The sequence below is a fragment of the Semicossyphus pulcher genome, unplaced genomic scaffold (genome assembly GCF_022749685.1).
Source record: "Semicossyphus pulcher isolate SPU_LCO1_2020_fin unplaced genomic scaffold, fSemPul1.0.p SCAF_19, whole genome shotgun sequence".
Lineage (NCBI taxonomy): Eukaryota > Metazoa > Chordata > Actinopteri > Labriformes > Labridae > Semicossyphus > Semicossyphus pulcher.
Window position 1 is genome coordinate 4,262,613 of NW_027211692.1, and position 16,728 is coordinate 4,279,340.

General features: G+C 44.0%; 1 protein-coding gene across 2 annotated transcripts in view; it reads right to left on the reverse strand.

The window, feature by feature from the left end:
• caln1 (calneuron 1) overlaps positions 1-16,728 on the reverse strand; it is a 69,589-nt gene that overhangs the window by 23,351 nt on the left and 29,510 nt on the right. The gene's annotated exons all lie outside the window — the stretch shown is intronic.

The window sequence follows — 16,728 nt, forward strand, 5'->3', positions numbered from 1 at the left end:
TGAAGTGACAGGAACATCGGCCTCTTGGGACGCTAATGAAAATGGACTTGTGCTTTGATTCTTATGGACAAAATCTTTACGCATTCAGGCCTGGAGGGAAAACAGCACACTTCTCTGTTAGGCCTCCAACCTGGTGTCGCCCTCTGATCAACAGATGTTAGTCAAACAGATTTTGTGAGGCAGACTAAAGACGGCGAACGTCAGGTATTAACAGCCTCTGAATCATTCAGGGAAATGTATTTGAATCCCAGTACAGAGGGCTAAACTCTGCTTTCACTCTGATTCACTTCTCATTTGCTGAGAGCACAATGACATCCTGCCAGAGCCGGCAGCAAATCAAAGGGACAGCACACTGTAGACGGTTTAAGTCAGAGGCAGAGAGTTAGAGAAGAAGGGAAACTGCCTGAAAGTGCACAGAAAGCTATCAATAGTCAATTACAGTTGATATTATTAATCAGGGAGAGATTACAGCCATTAACACCTGGAGAGGAGCAGGGAGCGGGCTGCAGGGGCTGCCTCAGGGTCACGGGACCTCATTAGCAGGATTCAGGGGATCTTTATGCCCTGCCTCGTGTAATTCATTACCTTAAGTGGAGAAAAACGAGGAACAGAGGAGACAGACAGCAGGAGAGGAGGGGGACAGAAGAACGAGACGAGGACAGAGAAGGCACCGAGGGCTCGAGAGGCGGAGAGTCGAACTGAATTAATTCTTTACTTGGAGGTTCAACTTTCGATAGAAGCTCGATCCAAACCTGCAAACACTCAGCACAAGGTTTAATTAAGCCCAAAGGGCAGCAGCAACTGTTGTCAGCAGGACAAATGGTGAAGCCTGCAACCAATTATTTACCATTTTACTTATTTTAAAGAGGTCGAAACGTCTAACTTTTTCATTTGACCAAAGTCAAAGCACAACCAACCAAGCAAGCAGGATCAGGGCATCAAACAACAGGCTTTAAAGTTGTAATCTCAAAGATCTCAGTTTCTCTTTGGCGCCACCTATGGTGATAAACTGTAACAGCAGGAGCACACTTCCCAGATATCCAGACAGTGCTGCATGTGTGACGTCCACGGTTGGCTCCGGTTGTAACTCTTGATTTTCCTCACTGACGGTCGCTTTCCTTTTCAGACTGTTTGCTTCATCTGAGCATCGAGTTTGTTTCTTTTTCTTTGGATTTTCACTTCTTGTTGAAGTTGTATCTGTAGTCATCCATCTTTTCTTTGTTTGTTCAGCCATAGTAGATTACTGTTTACTCGCAACACTTGCAGAGAGCGGAAAAGCAGCCGCTTAGCTCCGCCTACCCTCTCTGGGTTCAAGAACTTTATTCCTCTTCAGAGCCCAACATATAACTGTGATGAGATGCACATAAAGGAGGCTGGACTTAAATAACATCATCCAGCATGAGGTGCAGGGAAAGCGGAGACTTGCATTGACCCACGTGTGGACTCACATATCTTGAATTAAAACCACCTTCACTAAAACGTCACATTAGGCGCTCTGTTTTAGTTTGTGGAGGACGGCATCACCTGGGACTCGCAGCAGGCACTTAAGAGCAAAGGGAAAATGTTAATCCATGCAGTACAAATGGAGCTCAGCGTGCAGAGATTTTAACAAATTAAAGCATTACATGATTCATGATGAGCAAAAGGTCTAAATCTTTTAAAGCTAAACGTCCACATTCACGGTTCATCCTTTCTGTGCGAGAGGAAAAAAGGTGACACCGCGTCTCGGGCCGCGTTTGCATGCCGAGCGATGAAATGATGAACAACGAGAAAGGAGTCTTTTCAATCGCATTTATCTGACGAATGGTCTCCATTCATCTAACAGGATTCTGCGCTGTGATTACTTAGAGATAAAGATGAAGGAGCTCCCTACTGGAAACCCAGCCTGTCAGTATAATGAAGTCACAGGCCTTTATTTTGATTGACAGATACATCATTAAAAACCTGGGCACTCAGTGATCCTCCAGCGTGTGTGTGTGTGTGTGTGTGTGTGTGTGTTTTAAGATGAGCGGCTGCAGAGATGTGTTGCCGACACTCCTCAGAGCTCAGTGTGCACGAGACAGAGCTGTGATGAAGTGAATCACAGAGGTAGTTTAAGCTGACTCACGTGTAAATAAAGATACATGGAGCATAAGGAGGGGTCGGGACAAATATGCTACATGTTCTATGACATTTGGAAAAAAGACTCTTTAGCTAAACGATACAGAGAGCAGGAAAAACACAAAGATGTACTGTCACATCTCGTTTCCTCGGCGCTGGGAGAAGGAGAGCTTTCTGCCCGACTCAGAGCACGAGACTGAAAACATCACATCCTTACGCCTCACCATTTTTGCTGCTTCCAACACATCAACCTCGAGGACAACATGTTCACTTGCTGCCTACCATAGCCACTGACAGGACCACTGTAATGAGATATCAATGTTATTCACTTCTCCCGTCAGTGGTCGTAATGTTGTGGCTGATCGGTGTATATTGGCATACTGATGTAGTATCTCACTGTTACTGCTTTTAAGGCTATCATGTTCTGTTAAATTTATACAGCAACAAAAAGACTGAACTATGAGAACGTAATACACAGAAGAACATTCGATCTGAACACAGAGAACGTTTCAGTGTCATAAAACATGTGGCTTTTTGTTCAAGATGCTTAAAGGGGGGCATTATGCTCATTTAAAGCTTCATATTTCACTCTGTGATACCTGTGGAGTAGCTTAGCATAATTTACAGTTAAAAAAACTCATCATTTTTCTCACACTGCTGCTCTGCCCTCACACAGCCTCTGCTTGAAACCACTCAGTCAGCTCTGTCCCTTTAAGAAACCCCGCCCCTACAAGCCCGCTTTCTCCTGATTGGCCAGCTCTCCGAAGCCTGCTGTGATGTCACAAAGTGCAGTGTGTGGAAAGAAAACTGTGTTCACCCGGCGTTCACAGCAGCCTGTAGACTGAGCTGAGAGTCCTGGGGATTACTCCGACATGCTTTTACCTACAGATCTGAAACTTCACCCACGTTTAGTCTGGATGTCCAACACTGTAACATTATGTCTTAAAATGTGAAACAGCATCATACCCCCTCTTTAAAAGAACTACAACAACCACACCACCTCTTTTTATTCGTCAGCGATCTCAAAGCTGATCCGACGTCTGCTCTTGTATCTGCGTACGTCCAGTCTTGACCGAGTAATGACCGAGTAACAAAGCAGTATAGAGGAGTGTGGTGAGGAGTTCAGTGGAAATGAGGAAGTCTGCTCCATTTCTAAACAGATAAATCTTTAATCCGAGTACAAAGCAAACCGCCGCAGCGCCACAGGAAATAAATAAATAAAACACAGACTGGAACTGCTGCCAGAGACGCTCATAGTGATGCAAATACAAAGTGGAGCTAAAACTGAAACACAGTCTTCAGAAACCTACATGCACTTTAAAACTTTACTTTAAATCTTCTTCCTGAACTTAATTTAAATGACAATAAGGACATTTAAAGTCTGAGTGTACTCTCTGCTCTGGACCGAAGTGAGGACAGTAAAACTCATCTGGAGGTCATCATGGAAACGCTGCTGCATCTCACAGCGAGACACTCCGACCATGGAACAAAATGAAGCTCTTTTATGGTGTGATAACGCTCTAAGGCCGGCATTGGTCAAGACAAATAGACTCATTTCACTTTGATAATCCTCCATAATTCACCTCCCAACCTCTGGGCTGGAATCGGAGAAGGGACTACATGTGCGCGTGTTGATTAACTGTCCCCAACGTCTCGTCTCTGTGCCACCTTCATTGCTATTCACGGCCTCGCCCGGCGGAGGGACGATGATTTTTCTCAGCCTCCACAGCAGGCATGCGAGCGCCCGTGCAGTGTGTTTGCCTCGGTAATAGCCATCATGAATCCATCAGCCTCCCAGCAGCCGCTCGTCGGACGAGTGCTGTCGCTGCCGGACACACGGCTGCAGACAGTCAGCACTTCTTCAGGGCACATTTAGCGTTTCAGTGTCGGAGATTTGAATGATGCTCACATCTGTTGGACTAATGAGGCTGTTAAAACATAATAATTGTGGATATTTAAAAATCAAAAGCATCATTGGGTGTCAAACGGGCGAATCCGAACTGCGTCGCATCTTTAATTCAGTCGAAGACAAGGAAGAAAAGTGTCTGTGGTAAAGAGATGGTGGCTGCAGGGGCTTATGGGTAACCTAATGATGACAATGAGACAACAACCTTTTTAACTTTCTCTGCATATATTTGATCTGCACGCCTGAAAGACCCGGAGCATGGAAACAATTATAGCACACACAGCTTACACTAATTTGTACAGAGAGCATCAGGATACCATTGAAAGGGGCCAAAACAAACATTAGCTTTTCCTCACCTCGTTGTGGCCACAGAATCACTGCGCTCCATGTTTTATTCATCATGAATGACTTGTTTCAAACTCATTATGAAGCCAAAATTCAGCCCCGGCACAAAGGACAGAGGAGAGGAAGACTAATGTGATTTAAGATGAAAGTCTACAATGCAGATGGAGTCAAACAGTCTGTGTCTGAATGTCAGGAGCTCCAATCAAACTACAGGTGACCCGGAAGATTTAACCTGTAATAACTTACAAACATGCGACTGTTTAAAAGCAGTATAGTGTTTTATTTAATCCCACTTGTCGGCCCATCCAGTCGAGGCTCTGTTCACCGTGAGTCTGCTTCTGCTCGAGGTTTCTGCCTGTTAAAGGAAGTTCTTCAGCCTCTGTGCCAAACGTTGCTAAGTGCTGCTCATGCTGATTCATGTTGGGTCTCTCTAAATAATAAGAGTTCGGTCTAGACCCGCTCTTTTTGTAAAGTGTCTTAAGATAACTTCAGCTATGATTCGGCGCTTTATAAATTATTTTGAAAGCTAAATTACTTGCTAACACGTTGCAAAATGATTCTGCAGCACGTTTGTTCCTGTGAAAAACTCACCTCATATAAAGGTGAAGAATAAAAACCTGCAGTGTGCAAAGAACATTTGTATTTTAACATCACCAAAGAGACACAATGAAGACACCTGGCTGTGGCTCAGTGGAAGAGTCGGTCGTCTCTCAATTGGAAGGTTGGTGGTTCGATTCCCTGACTGCTACGGTTGCAAGTGTCCTTGGGCAAGACACTGAACCCCGTATTACTCCATCAGTGTGTGAATGAGTGTGTGAAAGGGTGAATGTGACGTGTGGTGTAAAAGCAGCTTTGAGTGCTCGCACCAGAAAAGAGTCTGTAAGTACAGTCCATTGACAGTTTTACACTCGTAGCAGAATTACTGTTTGAATATGAATAACGGACGCTGCTTCGACTGAACACGTCGCCATGACAACAGCGAGGGTTACTAAGCTCACCTTTTTTCCTGATTGATGATTATTTGTGATATTCTGCCTTTGTTGCAGTCATGAAGAATCTAATTTCAAAGGCATTATATTATTTCCTTTGTTGTGTTCGTCCTGGTTAATAAAGTTCTGTTGTTGGTCATGTGACCACGCTGCGTGCGGGCCAGGCTCCAGAGAAGTGGCGGGTGGAAGCGGCAGCTTGTTGATCCCGTCTGTCTTTTGTTTTGCTGTTTTCTGTTGGTCCACCAGGCGAACACGGTGACTATTAAGTTATTTTAACTTGTGAATTTACTGTCTAACTTTACTGGTGAGAAAATAAGAGTTTGTTTCAACATTACTTTAAGCTAAATGCCTGAAATTGTCTTTGTTTTGTAGTTTTCACGGTGTTCATGAGCCTTCTGTGAAGGTTAAAGGTGATTGTGAACATCAATCATGGAGTCCTTTAAAGACCAGCAGTTACGATGCTTCCTGAAACAAAGCTATCATGTGCTCTGTTTGTCTGGAGGAGTCGTTGTGGGCAGATTATCTGCTCATTAGACTCCTCACACATCGTACTTCTTCCTGAAGGAGAAGTTCTCTTTAAACACACTTGACCTCTGAAAGTCCGCGCTCCCTTCTGCTGCTCATTAGCTGGAGAAAAAGTATGTAAGAGTTATTTTAATTATACTTGGTTAACACAGAAACCTTGTGACATGTTCCAGGTTAAACTGATGTAAACGGATATATTTAGAACCAAGTTACTTCAGAACCTCGGCTGCTTAAAACCAAAGTAACCGAACACAAATCCAAAGATAGAAACCAACCTCTTCATCACTCATGTTGCAGAAGTCACAGGGAAAACTAACTGGACTGATAGTTATGCACGACACAGCACTGACACGGCAGGTTTGTCTGGTGTTTTTGCACATGTATCTGATGAAGTGAAGAAGAACTTTTACATTGAGGTAAAAATAATGCAATTAAAAACTGGATTTCAGTTTCTGCTCTGCTTTGAATTTACTGTGATGTGAGGATCAATTGGGCAAATGAATCCAGCACAGTATCAGTCACAGCTTTAACTTAATCAGATCGTACGTCAGCGTTCCTTTGATGGGTAGAGCAGAACATGAAGGCTCTGAGACACGACACATCTTCTCCTCAAACAGCAAACGAGCCAAAGACTTATCAGAACAATAACTGATCTTCTCGGGTATTAAACTGTGTGACAAAGCTTAGAGATATAGAAGAGTCTGATTCACCAGAAGTCACATTAACAACAATGAGGAATACATTCCCTTTAATATTCCTCCTGCGGGCTGCAATAACATCTTATTCCGCGTGGGCGTTCAGTCAGAAAGCACGCGGCGTGATTACAGTGCAAACAGCTCTAAAATAATCTCACTCCTGCTGCTCTGTCAGAAAGGTGCGTGACCTGTAATCACTCCTTTCTCCTGGCTGCAGTTCACCTGCAGGAGACGTGATTGCTGGGTAAACTCAGCAACAAGCACAGAGGCCTTCGCTCTGATTGCTTCAGAAATATAAGTGAGCAGTTTAACAGAGTCTTGGGTTTTGCTGCACATGTGGTCTGAAGCCTTCTGCACGGTCCACACCTGCACCTGAGTGAGACTTGTGTTGTGTCAGGAGGTGCACGTTGGAGCTGAAGACTACGAGTTTGTCCATAAAATAAAGATGATATCTCTGCAGCATAAAGAGTCTATGTCTCAAAGCAGAGCAATCATTAAACACGATCTGATGTCAGAACATCGGAATCACTTCTACGGGGCAACAAAAGGACGTAAAAGAGAAGCAGCAGAAGTGCGAGTGAAGAAGATATCCACCACCTCCCATCAATTTAATGTTGTTTATACTCTGGCTGCTTGAGACATTGGCTTTAGTGAAGATATTCATGCTTTTGTTGTTCTTTATAAGAACATTAGTGTAGAAACAAGAGGAAAACCAGCAGCAGAGGAGGTGCAGAGACACTCGAGGAGCGGAGACAGGAGGGGATGGACTTTTACTTTGGGACTTTACCCTGTGTGATCCCTGTTGCTCCCCCGCTTATAGCTGCTGATTGTCTCTGTTCCCATTGCCAGTGAAGTATCCTCCTGACAGTCTCTTTTCTGCTGCGTCACCGTCTGACGTCACAAACGTGACGGAGACAGGGTTAGTAACCAGGTTAGGTCTTTATTGTATCTATTACACATTCAGTCTGCGTATCAAACTCGGTGCGACAAATTTGGAACGATGTTGACGACATCGAGATGACAAGGAGGCCCAGATGGAGCATAGTATCGTGCCGGAAAGGTGGCGGAGATTAACATGTCGACACTGGTTTTGTGTTCTCATTAATGCCGATCGGAGCCGAGGCGATAATTCCCCGGGTCTACCACAGAGTGATTTGACCCGGGTCTGAATGCCGACCTTTCCCACTAGGCAAAAAAGCCGGGTGTTAGCGGGTTTTTTGACCAGTGGGAAAGCGGCTTCAGTTGGTGTCACGCTGACTACCTCCCCGTCGAAAAGACGACAAAGATCCAAAAAGGGATGTGTGATTGGCCTAAATAAACACCTACACCTATCCAATGTGCATCGTGACCACAGACTGTATTCAAAGAATGACCTATTGCAGGTAGTTTAGCATGCAGGCATAAATTAGCACAGAATTGAAGACTAATGGGACCAGTATACGAGAACAGCTGTGAACAGGCGGATACGAACACTAACAGCACTGATCACATGATCACCTCCAGGTTAACACCTGCAGAGGTCATTTTGAGCTCTCGTTTAATCTGCATTCTCTTTATAATGTCTCCTCTGTGATGAAAACGAGTGTCCGGGTTCTGAGGAGGGAAAATCTTAAGGCAGCAGAAAAGGCGGCTTTAACACAGGAGAACATTTTACAGGTTGTGAAAATTAAGTTATGTTGGACAGATTATCTAAAAAGTGAAATGTCCTCCTGCTGCTGCTGCTGCTGCTGCTGCTGCATGGGACCGTGTCCGCGTGGAGATACCATCGGTGGAGAAACTTCTCCGCAGTAACTCCTCGTGTGGCTGTGAAACACCACATTGTAATCTGACAGCATGAGACAGAAGCTCTCTGCTTTTCAAGGACTGATACTAAAACTTTATGTCTGTTGTGACTGGTTCACAGATACGTGTTCACATCTGCAGAAGCTCCATCATGTGCTGCTGTAGACGATAGCTTCACCTGATTGTCCACGTTACTTTTGGAGCTTTGAAAAACAAAAGCGCAGAAAGACTCCCTCTTAAATTCTTCATAACGAGCAGAGCACAGCCCTCGAGGTGACGACAAACCTTCCAAACCGTCTCCCTGCAGTGCTTCGTCTTCCTCATGAGCAAAGACATAAACTTTGAAGAGTTCTCAAACCACAAGGCCGTAATAAACATCACGGCGGAGAGGCCAACTGCTCCACTGAGCCTCGTACAAACCTCCACAGAACAGTGCACATTCTTCAAACCCTGGTACAGAGCAAACCACGCCTGCACACCAAAGACAGGTGCACCAACACGTGAAGTCAAAGGTAAAACTCCTCGTGCCGACAGGCTTCTGAATTCAGACAAAGAAACGTGTGTTTGTGCCGACGGTCGTGTTTAATGTTTCAGGATTTGTCAACATTTGGAAAACTTCATGAATAAGTTATGAGACTCAATTTGCATCTGAGGAGGAAGTATAAGCCTGTGTTCAATATATTACTCTTTAAACTGCTGCCAGGTAAGTGTGTTATTGAACAGGGTGAAATAGTGTTAACTCAGTCACTGTACACAGGTTTCACATCATATGATACAGGCAGGAGAGCATAAGGAACTACACAGATAAACAACTGAACAGCCGAGTCATGGAGAAGGATTAAGGTGGAGTTAATTAAATAGAAACAGGTTTTAAGCAAAGACTTTAAGCAGAGACACTCGGGTATTATACAAGTATGTCTTTGCATTAAATGAGACAATTTCATTTAGCAGACACTCTGTCTAAAGAGACGTACACCTGAGAGTTAATACAACATAAGCAACGATCAAGACAGGAGGGAACCAAGTCACTTTTTAATAATAATAATCATCATCATCAGCAACATCAACAAGATCAGTATAGTCATCATCATCAACATCATTAAGGTCACAAAGAGCTGGGTCTTTAGCTTCTTCTTAAAGGTGAAAGGGACTCTGCGGACCGAGTGGAGTTTGGTAGCTCGTTCCACCACCGGGGGACGACTGAGGAGAAGAGTCTAGTTAGAGACTTAGGGCCCTGTTGTGATGGGAGTACCAGGCACCTTTCATTGGCAGAGCGTAGTGGGCGGGACGGAGTGTAGACCTGGATGAGGGCGTTCAGGTAGGCAGGAGACGTGATTGTTGCTGTTTTGTAAGCGAGCAACAGGGTTTGAATTTGATGCGAGTGGCGACTAGGAGCCAGTGGAGGGATATGAGCGGTGGAGGGATATGAGCAGTGGAGTGACCAGTCGCGCTGCTGCGTTCTGGATCATCTGCAGAGGTTTGAGTGTGCATGCAGGAAGGCCTGACAGGAGGGAGTTGCAGTAATCAATGCGTGATATCACGAGAGCCTGTACCAGCAGGTGTGTTGCTCTGACAGGTAGGGTCTGATCTTCCTGATGTTGTACAGGACAAATCGACATGACCGAGCAATCGAGGCCACGTGAACCTTACAGGTTAGCTGGTCATCAGTTATGACACCCAGGTTCCAGACAGACTTAGTGGGTATGAGTTCAGTTTGTCCGAGCTGGATGTTGATCTGTGGTTGGACTGGCTGGGATGACAAGGAGCTCAGTCTTGGATAGGTTGAGCTGAAGGTGGCGTTCTTTCCTCCATTTAGAGATATCGGCAAGACATGACGAGATCCGTGCCGAGACTGTAGTGTCGATAAAATAAAACATCTTGGGAGAAATTCAAGTCTCACCCGAACAGGTCTGAAAGCCTAAATTGAATGAGATATCTTCAAAGTAAAAGCCGACGCCTGCTGACAGCCCTCTCCCGTCTGAAGTGACATAGTAAATTGAGACTTAAAGCTGTAAAAGTGTCTCAGCAAAGCTTCAGAAGTTCTGAAATGTGTGGTGAAATCAGTTCTTAACAGTTCTCCAAAAGCTTCTCTTCAAACAATCCGTCTCCTACAGAATAATATGAATACAAAACCACCGCATAATGCATTTCATCACGTTGCCTTTTCACTCATAACACACTTTGCACGGACACAGATCTTCTTAATAGATTTCCACCTGCTTTCTAAAGCAGACGTTTCTCTTTGTTTGCCTCAGGAGGTGCTGCTGCTGCTTCGTCAGTATTTTGTGTTTTAACAGACAAACTAGGAAAGAGGAGAGATATCAAAAGGAAAGCAGAGAAACAAGACAAAGAGTCACCTCACACCCCTTTAATTCTCATCGTCTCATCACACATCAGACACTTAAAGTTTCCAGACTGATAAAAAAGTAGATCCAGCTTTGATGCTCTTAGATCTTTCGCGCTTGTGAGGAAAAAGTGTCTGACAGGAGAGGAGCTGTTATATAAATCAAAGAGTTTATCATGAACAATGAACATTTTCGGTTCAACTTCAATGATCTCACACATCAAAGTCTGTTCTCAGGTCTTGGGGAGGACCACTGCATATGTAAAAAGGCTTTAAAAGCTTTGGTAGCTCCAGAGGGAGCTGCCCACAAACTGCGTAATAGACTGAAGCTGTTTGCCTCGGTGTCATTTGGGGCTGAAGAATACAAGTGTGTAAAAGTCTGGGGATGTGGAGGTCGGGAGAAGTGACCTGACGTGACCTGACGTGACCTGACGTGTGCTAACGTGAGCTAACGTGACGTTTATTTTTGTAAATGAAAAATCTAATTAAGAAATGTGTGGTGCTTCAAGCAATAATTTCACATTTTATCAAGATGTAAAGTGTCATAAATCACATGGTAGTCTAATGTTGCCCATGCAAAGATCTAATGAAAGAGAGAGAGAGGGGTTAATCATGGTAACTTCAGGGTAAACTCAGCAGCAGGTTATGTCCGAGATAAGACATCAGCGCGTATACTGTGAAGTGTTTGAACTGCAGCCTGGAGTCTCTGTTAGCAGAGACAGACCGGAGACTGTATAAAAAGATGGCCGACATGACAGCTCCCTAAAAGTGAAGCCAAACCCTCTCTATCGCCCCCTGCTGACTGGCTGCAGTATAGCTCATAAAGCCCGCCTCCTCCATGTTAACAGATGGGACATGAGTCAAACTATAAAATCAAAATACATGTCAGATACATTTTTCTCAAACATGGTTTCTGTCATTATAGTTAGTTCTTATCATGCTGATTTACGTCCAAGTTTTCATTTTTCTGACAACTTTATTTTTAATTAGTTATTATAGTAATTCAGTAAAAATGATGATTGACAGCTCTGTTGACAAATACGGCTCCTGCAGCCGATCTGTTCCTGATTAGCAGAGTGGAGGAGGAACGGCGAGAGGAGATGCAACAAATACAATCACTGCAGTCACTGAAGTTTCCATTTCTGTGAACGTTAACCTCAGACCAACACAAGAGGCTGTTCTGCTGTTAAACACGCCGGCATGCGGGATCCTTGCAGTTTTTTCTGTAAGTTAAATGTGTGTTTTGGGCACCCGCCGATCTGTACTGCGCAGTCTCTGGCTCCAAATGACGTCACCATCGCAAGATGGCAGCGCCTAACATGGGGACTGTTTTGGCATCAATTACGTACAATGGGAGCAGATGGAGATGCATCGTCCGTCTATATATATATATATATATATATATAGTCATTGGTCACAACACTGGCTGGTGTCTCGGCGGCAGGTTCTGACAAATATGCATGGAATGAAAAAAGGGTGTCTCTTGTTCTGCTGCATCGATTTGATGCTTTAATCATCCTGACTCTGACAAGGTAACAGGACTGCATATGTGCTGTATTTACACTCTTTATATATCAGCACACGCTAACCTGTTTTTGAGGCGGTGTTACAAACAAAGCTGTCTGAGGAACACGGGAGGAAAACCATTATAATGAATGAACAGTTACGGAGCAGTTCATCAATAAGTCATAATCACAAATGATATTAATGAGCTACTTGAGAACAGACCAGGAGACAAACTTCATCAGTGCATCATGAGGTTAATGATTAGTTATCTGTGAATCAGCCATTTCCTTTATTAGCTGTTTTTGTACCATGTTGTGAAGTGTTTGCATGATCATCAAAAAGCGCTCGCAGGGCTCGATAAAACTTATTAGCCAATAAAAACTGTGCTAACTGGTGTAAATGTGCTTCTGCAGCGTTCTGAGGTGCAGGGCATCGACTGAGCTTCCACAATTGATTTTGGAACGACGTTTTCCAGACAGTCTCCTAAAATTGTTTTTCTCTTGGACACAATCCCACATCATTTCACCTCCGAGGAGAAAATACACAGGAGAACAATAATATCATGATACGGTACTTTAGTCGCAGAAACAGAAAGAATAGTGGGCCCGAGCGTTTCGGTGTATCTACAATAATAACACGAGATCGCTCAGTCTGCTCTGCTCCAGTGATAAATCTCAGACAGACGGCGCTGATATGAGTTTTCACAAGTTATGAATTAATGAGAACGCTTCTATAATCTGCGTTTCCTCCGCTCTCATTCAGAGCGTGTGCGCACCTCATTGTGCTCAGGTCAGTTCGGATGAATCACCATCTCAGGGATGAGTCATAATCCTGCTCGGGGATTAATTAGTACCACGGAGGTGTCACTGACCTGTAATCAAAGCACAGAGGAGCCTTGATCTCCTAAAGTGTGAACTCCACGCACTCTCATTAATGTGTAGAGGAGGTGTGTGGGTGATTTAGAATTATAAAAAGATATTTACATTTCATGATCATAATGGAAAAGTCATGAGAGTTTAATAATGTGTGTGTTATTTATGAAGCCGTCTCTTTGCTAATTATGCCGCTAATGATTAGAAACACAGAGGAGAATAAAATGTTTGCAGTTGTTCAATTAGGAGCTCATAATAATCCGGCCGGGATAATTAGACACATTAACAAAGTGTTCAGGAGCAGATCCGAGTGAGTAGGAAGGTGAGCGTGTGACAGCGACTGAATCACCATCCCATCACTCCAGCTGGAGAGGATGTGACACTCTGAGCCTGACATTAGTGGAACGAGAAACTCTCTGGGCTGAGACAGAACCGAGCTGCTCTCACGGCTCAGGACAGAAACCAGAACACAATATGAGGTCCGTACGAGCTAGCTGGGTCCGCTTGTGGGCTGTGATGGAGACAAACTCTGACAACCTCGGCCCGGGGAAAATAAATACTTCATTGTAAAAACCCTACAACAGGCCAGATGGAGGAACATGTAATCTGTGAAACACTGACAAACGCTCTGATAAGTGTGGATTTTAATCAGGGTTACACAAAAAGCCTCCGGCTAAATGCTTTCAGCGTTTCCTCGTTGTTGTGTGCTCGTCATGATTCATGTTTTATTGAAAAAGCTGCAAATTCACACTGACGCAGATTTTGCTGCAAAGACGGCCGATCAGCGCGAAGCTAAGGAGGTTTGTGGATTCATTAAACATCATTAAAGTGTTTAGTTATTACTCCTCAGCGTCTGCTTTGAGTGCTGGGATGGATGTAAGAGCAGCCCTGAAACTGATATAAAACAACAATTACCTCCTGCTTTGAATCTTCTTATTTCCACACTTCCTTATGACTGTCTGAGTCATTATTCACAGTGACATTATTGGGTTCTTATTCTTCAAAGGCAGATCATTAAAATGAGACATGTTAATAAATGTACTCTAGTAAAGCTCACACAGAGATTGAAAGAGGATGTTAAGCTGATATTGACTCATCCTTAATAAAAAGTTCTGGTTAAAACACTAAAACAAAGTCAGGGAAGCTTTTACTCGGCCTGTAATATTTCTGCACATACTGAGGTTTAACATTAAAACTCCTGAGACTATAAACAGGCAAATAGCTCTACTGTATATTGTCTCCTGACCAGTGGCGTCCCACAGGGCTCCTCCCTGGGTCACAGCTATTTCCTTTACATAGAAGCTAATTACACACATCCTCAAGTGCATTTATTTTCTGCTGCAAAGCCGTCAAGCTGACAAAGGCCTGTTTATCAACTGGTTGCTATGGCTTATAAATTGGCGAGCAATTGCGTTGTGGCACGTCCCGCAGATTATGTTCCAATCAGATGTTCCCTTTTGTAAGCTTGTTGCTGTTTTACTTTCTCCATCAGTCTTTTTGCTAATAAAAAACTGCCAGCTGCTTGTATTAGAAATACAGAGACAAGTGTTTCGGTTCAACTAGTGACCATGTCAGCTGGTGACTTTCAGACTAATGTGTCTGCGGTTGTCATAGTAACAGCAGCTGTTGATAACAGGAAGAAAATACGTAGCTGTCCTCCTGAATTCCTCTTTGTTGTTTTGCATTACGATCTCGTCTTTGAAGTGCAAACGTGTCATTACGGATGGGTACCGAAACCCGGGCCCGAATTATGAAAGACCGTAGTATTAATAAACTCAGACGTTATCGGTTCTGCTTTCGGTACTGGAGAAACTAAGAAAATACGTTTCCTGTTAATTATTGCTACAAAAACGTCATCTTGCACATTCAATCTCACCAACCGTTTCTAATTACAGTAAGATTAAGACATTTGTCTGTGATGCATATTTGCAATTTGTGCAATTTGTGTCATGACTCAAAAGATGAACCCACAGGAAATGATTCACTCAATTTCAAGCCTTTAAAGGGGGTGTGCCGCTTCAAGCTTCATGTTTCACTCTGATACCTGTGGAGAAGATTTGCATAATTTAGAGTTCCTCATTCTTCTCACACTGGTGCTCTGTGCAGCCTCTGCCTGCAACAACTCCGTCAGCTCTGTCCCTTTAAGAAACCCCGCCCCTACAAGCCCACTTTCTTCTGATTGGCCAGCTCTCTGAAGCCTGCTGAGGCTGCACTTTGTGACATCACAAGTGTAGAAAAACACCGTGTTCACCTGGCATTCACAGCAGCCTGCCGACTGAGCTGAGAAGCCTGGGGAGTACTCCAACATACTTTTACCTACAGATTGGAAACTTCACCCACGTTTAATGTGGACATCCAACATTCTGACATTATGTACACTACCAGTCAAAAGTTTGGACACACTTTCCCATTCACTTGCATGAGAAAATGTGTCCAAACTTTTGACTGGTAATGTATATTTGTCTTTAAATGTGAAACCGCATGAAACCCACTCTAAAGTTTGGAGCGAGAAGAAAAGAACCTGTAACCTGCTGTTGGTCGTCACAGAGGAGCCTTCAGCTCTGTCGGTTGGGAGTCGAGTGTATCGTCTGTATTTCCATGAGAGGGACATAATGAGCCAGCAGCATGAGTTGTCCAGGTTGATGGTTTATTCAGTGTTTGCTGAACTGTTGGGTGGGCTTTTGGGATAGTGTTATTTTTCCTCATGTATACTTTCATCGCTAAGAGAATTTCCATTCTTCTATTGTCACACGGCGGTTACACTGCATGTTCTTTCCTCCTGCACACACAGTTATGACAGTTATGTGAAAACGACTGTTAAGCTAAGTGTACGATAATTGTTCTTATAGGATGTAATGCTGAATGTATGCAACCATCCTCCTGGTGCAACCTAAGAGAGTCACAGAGGACCATCCACTCACAAAGTAAACTAAGCATCAAACTGTTACACGTCAAGCAACTGATCATCTGTGCTCGTGTGGAGAAACGATCATGATAAATCAAACTTCAGGCACATTTCTCTCCTCTGAATATGCTCGGTGGTGGTTGAATCTGTGCCTCCAGGCTTGAATCAGCAGACAAGAAATGTGGGTTTGTAAGTGAAGGAGTCACAAACCCAAATCCACAACCACCACTCGGACTTTGAAGGGTAAAAAAAAAAAAGCCTTTCCAAGCCAAGAGCCGTCTCACACAAGCCAAGGTCAATGCAGCAGCCAAACGGGGCTGGCAGCACATTCGCCCAGACTGCACTCATACCTCCCAAGACTTGTGTCCTCACGGTGCAAACCACGAGCTCCTGCCCTAGAGAAGGAGCCCGGGTCAGGCCGATGATTGCATCAAAGCGACGGGCTCGCCAAGTGTTACTATCACAGCCAAATGTCCCGTTCTTTCCCTCGCACCTGCTCTATTTCTGTGCTCATTCTTTCTATTGTCTCCAACACTCTCTGTCGCACACGCTCAAAGTCACTGTATTTCACTTCTACGCCGACATTTTTCTTGTGTGTTTCTTATCCCACCGATTCCTTTGTCACTCTAAGTCTCTCCAGGCTCTCAAAGCCCTTCAGGCTGTCCAAAGACACATCTGTCAGGGTCGCATATTACCATCATCAGTCAAAAAATCGCTCAGAGGACGTCAGAGGCGGTACAATAATCTGTCTTTCTTTGT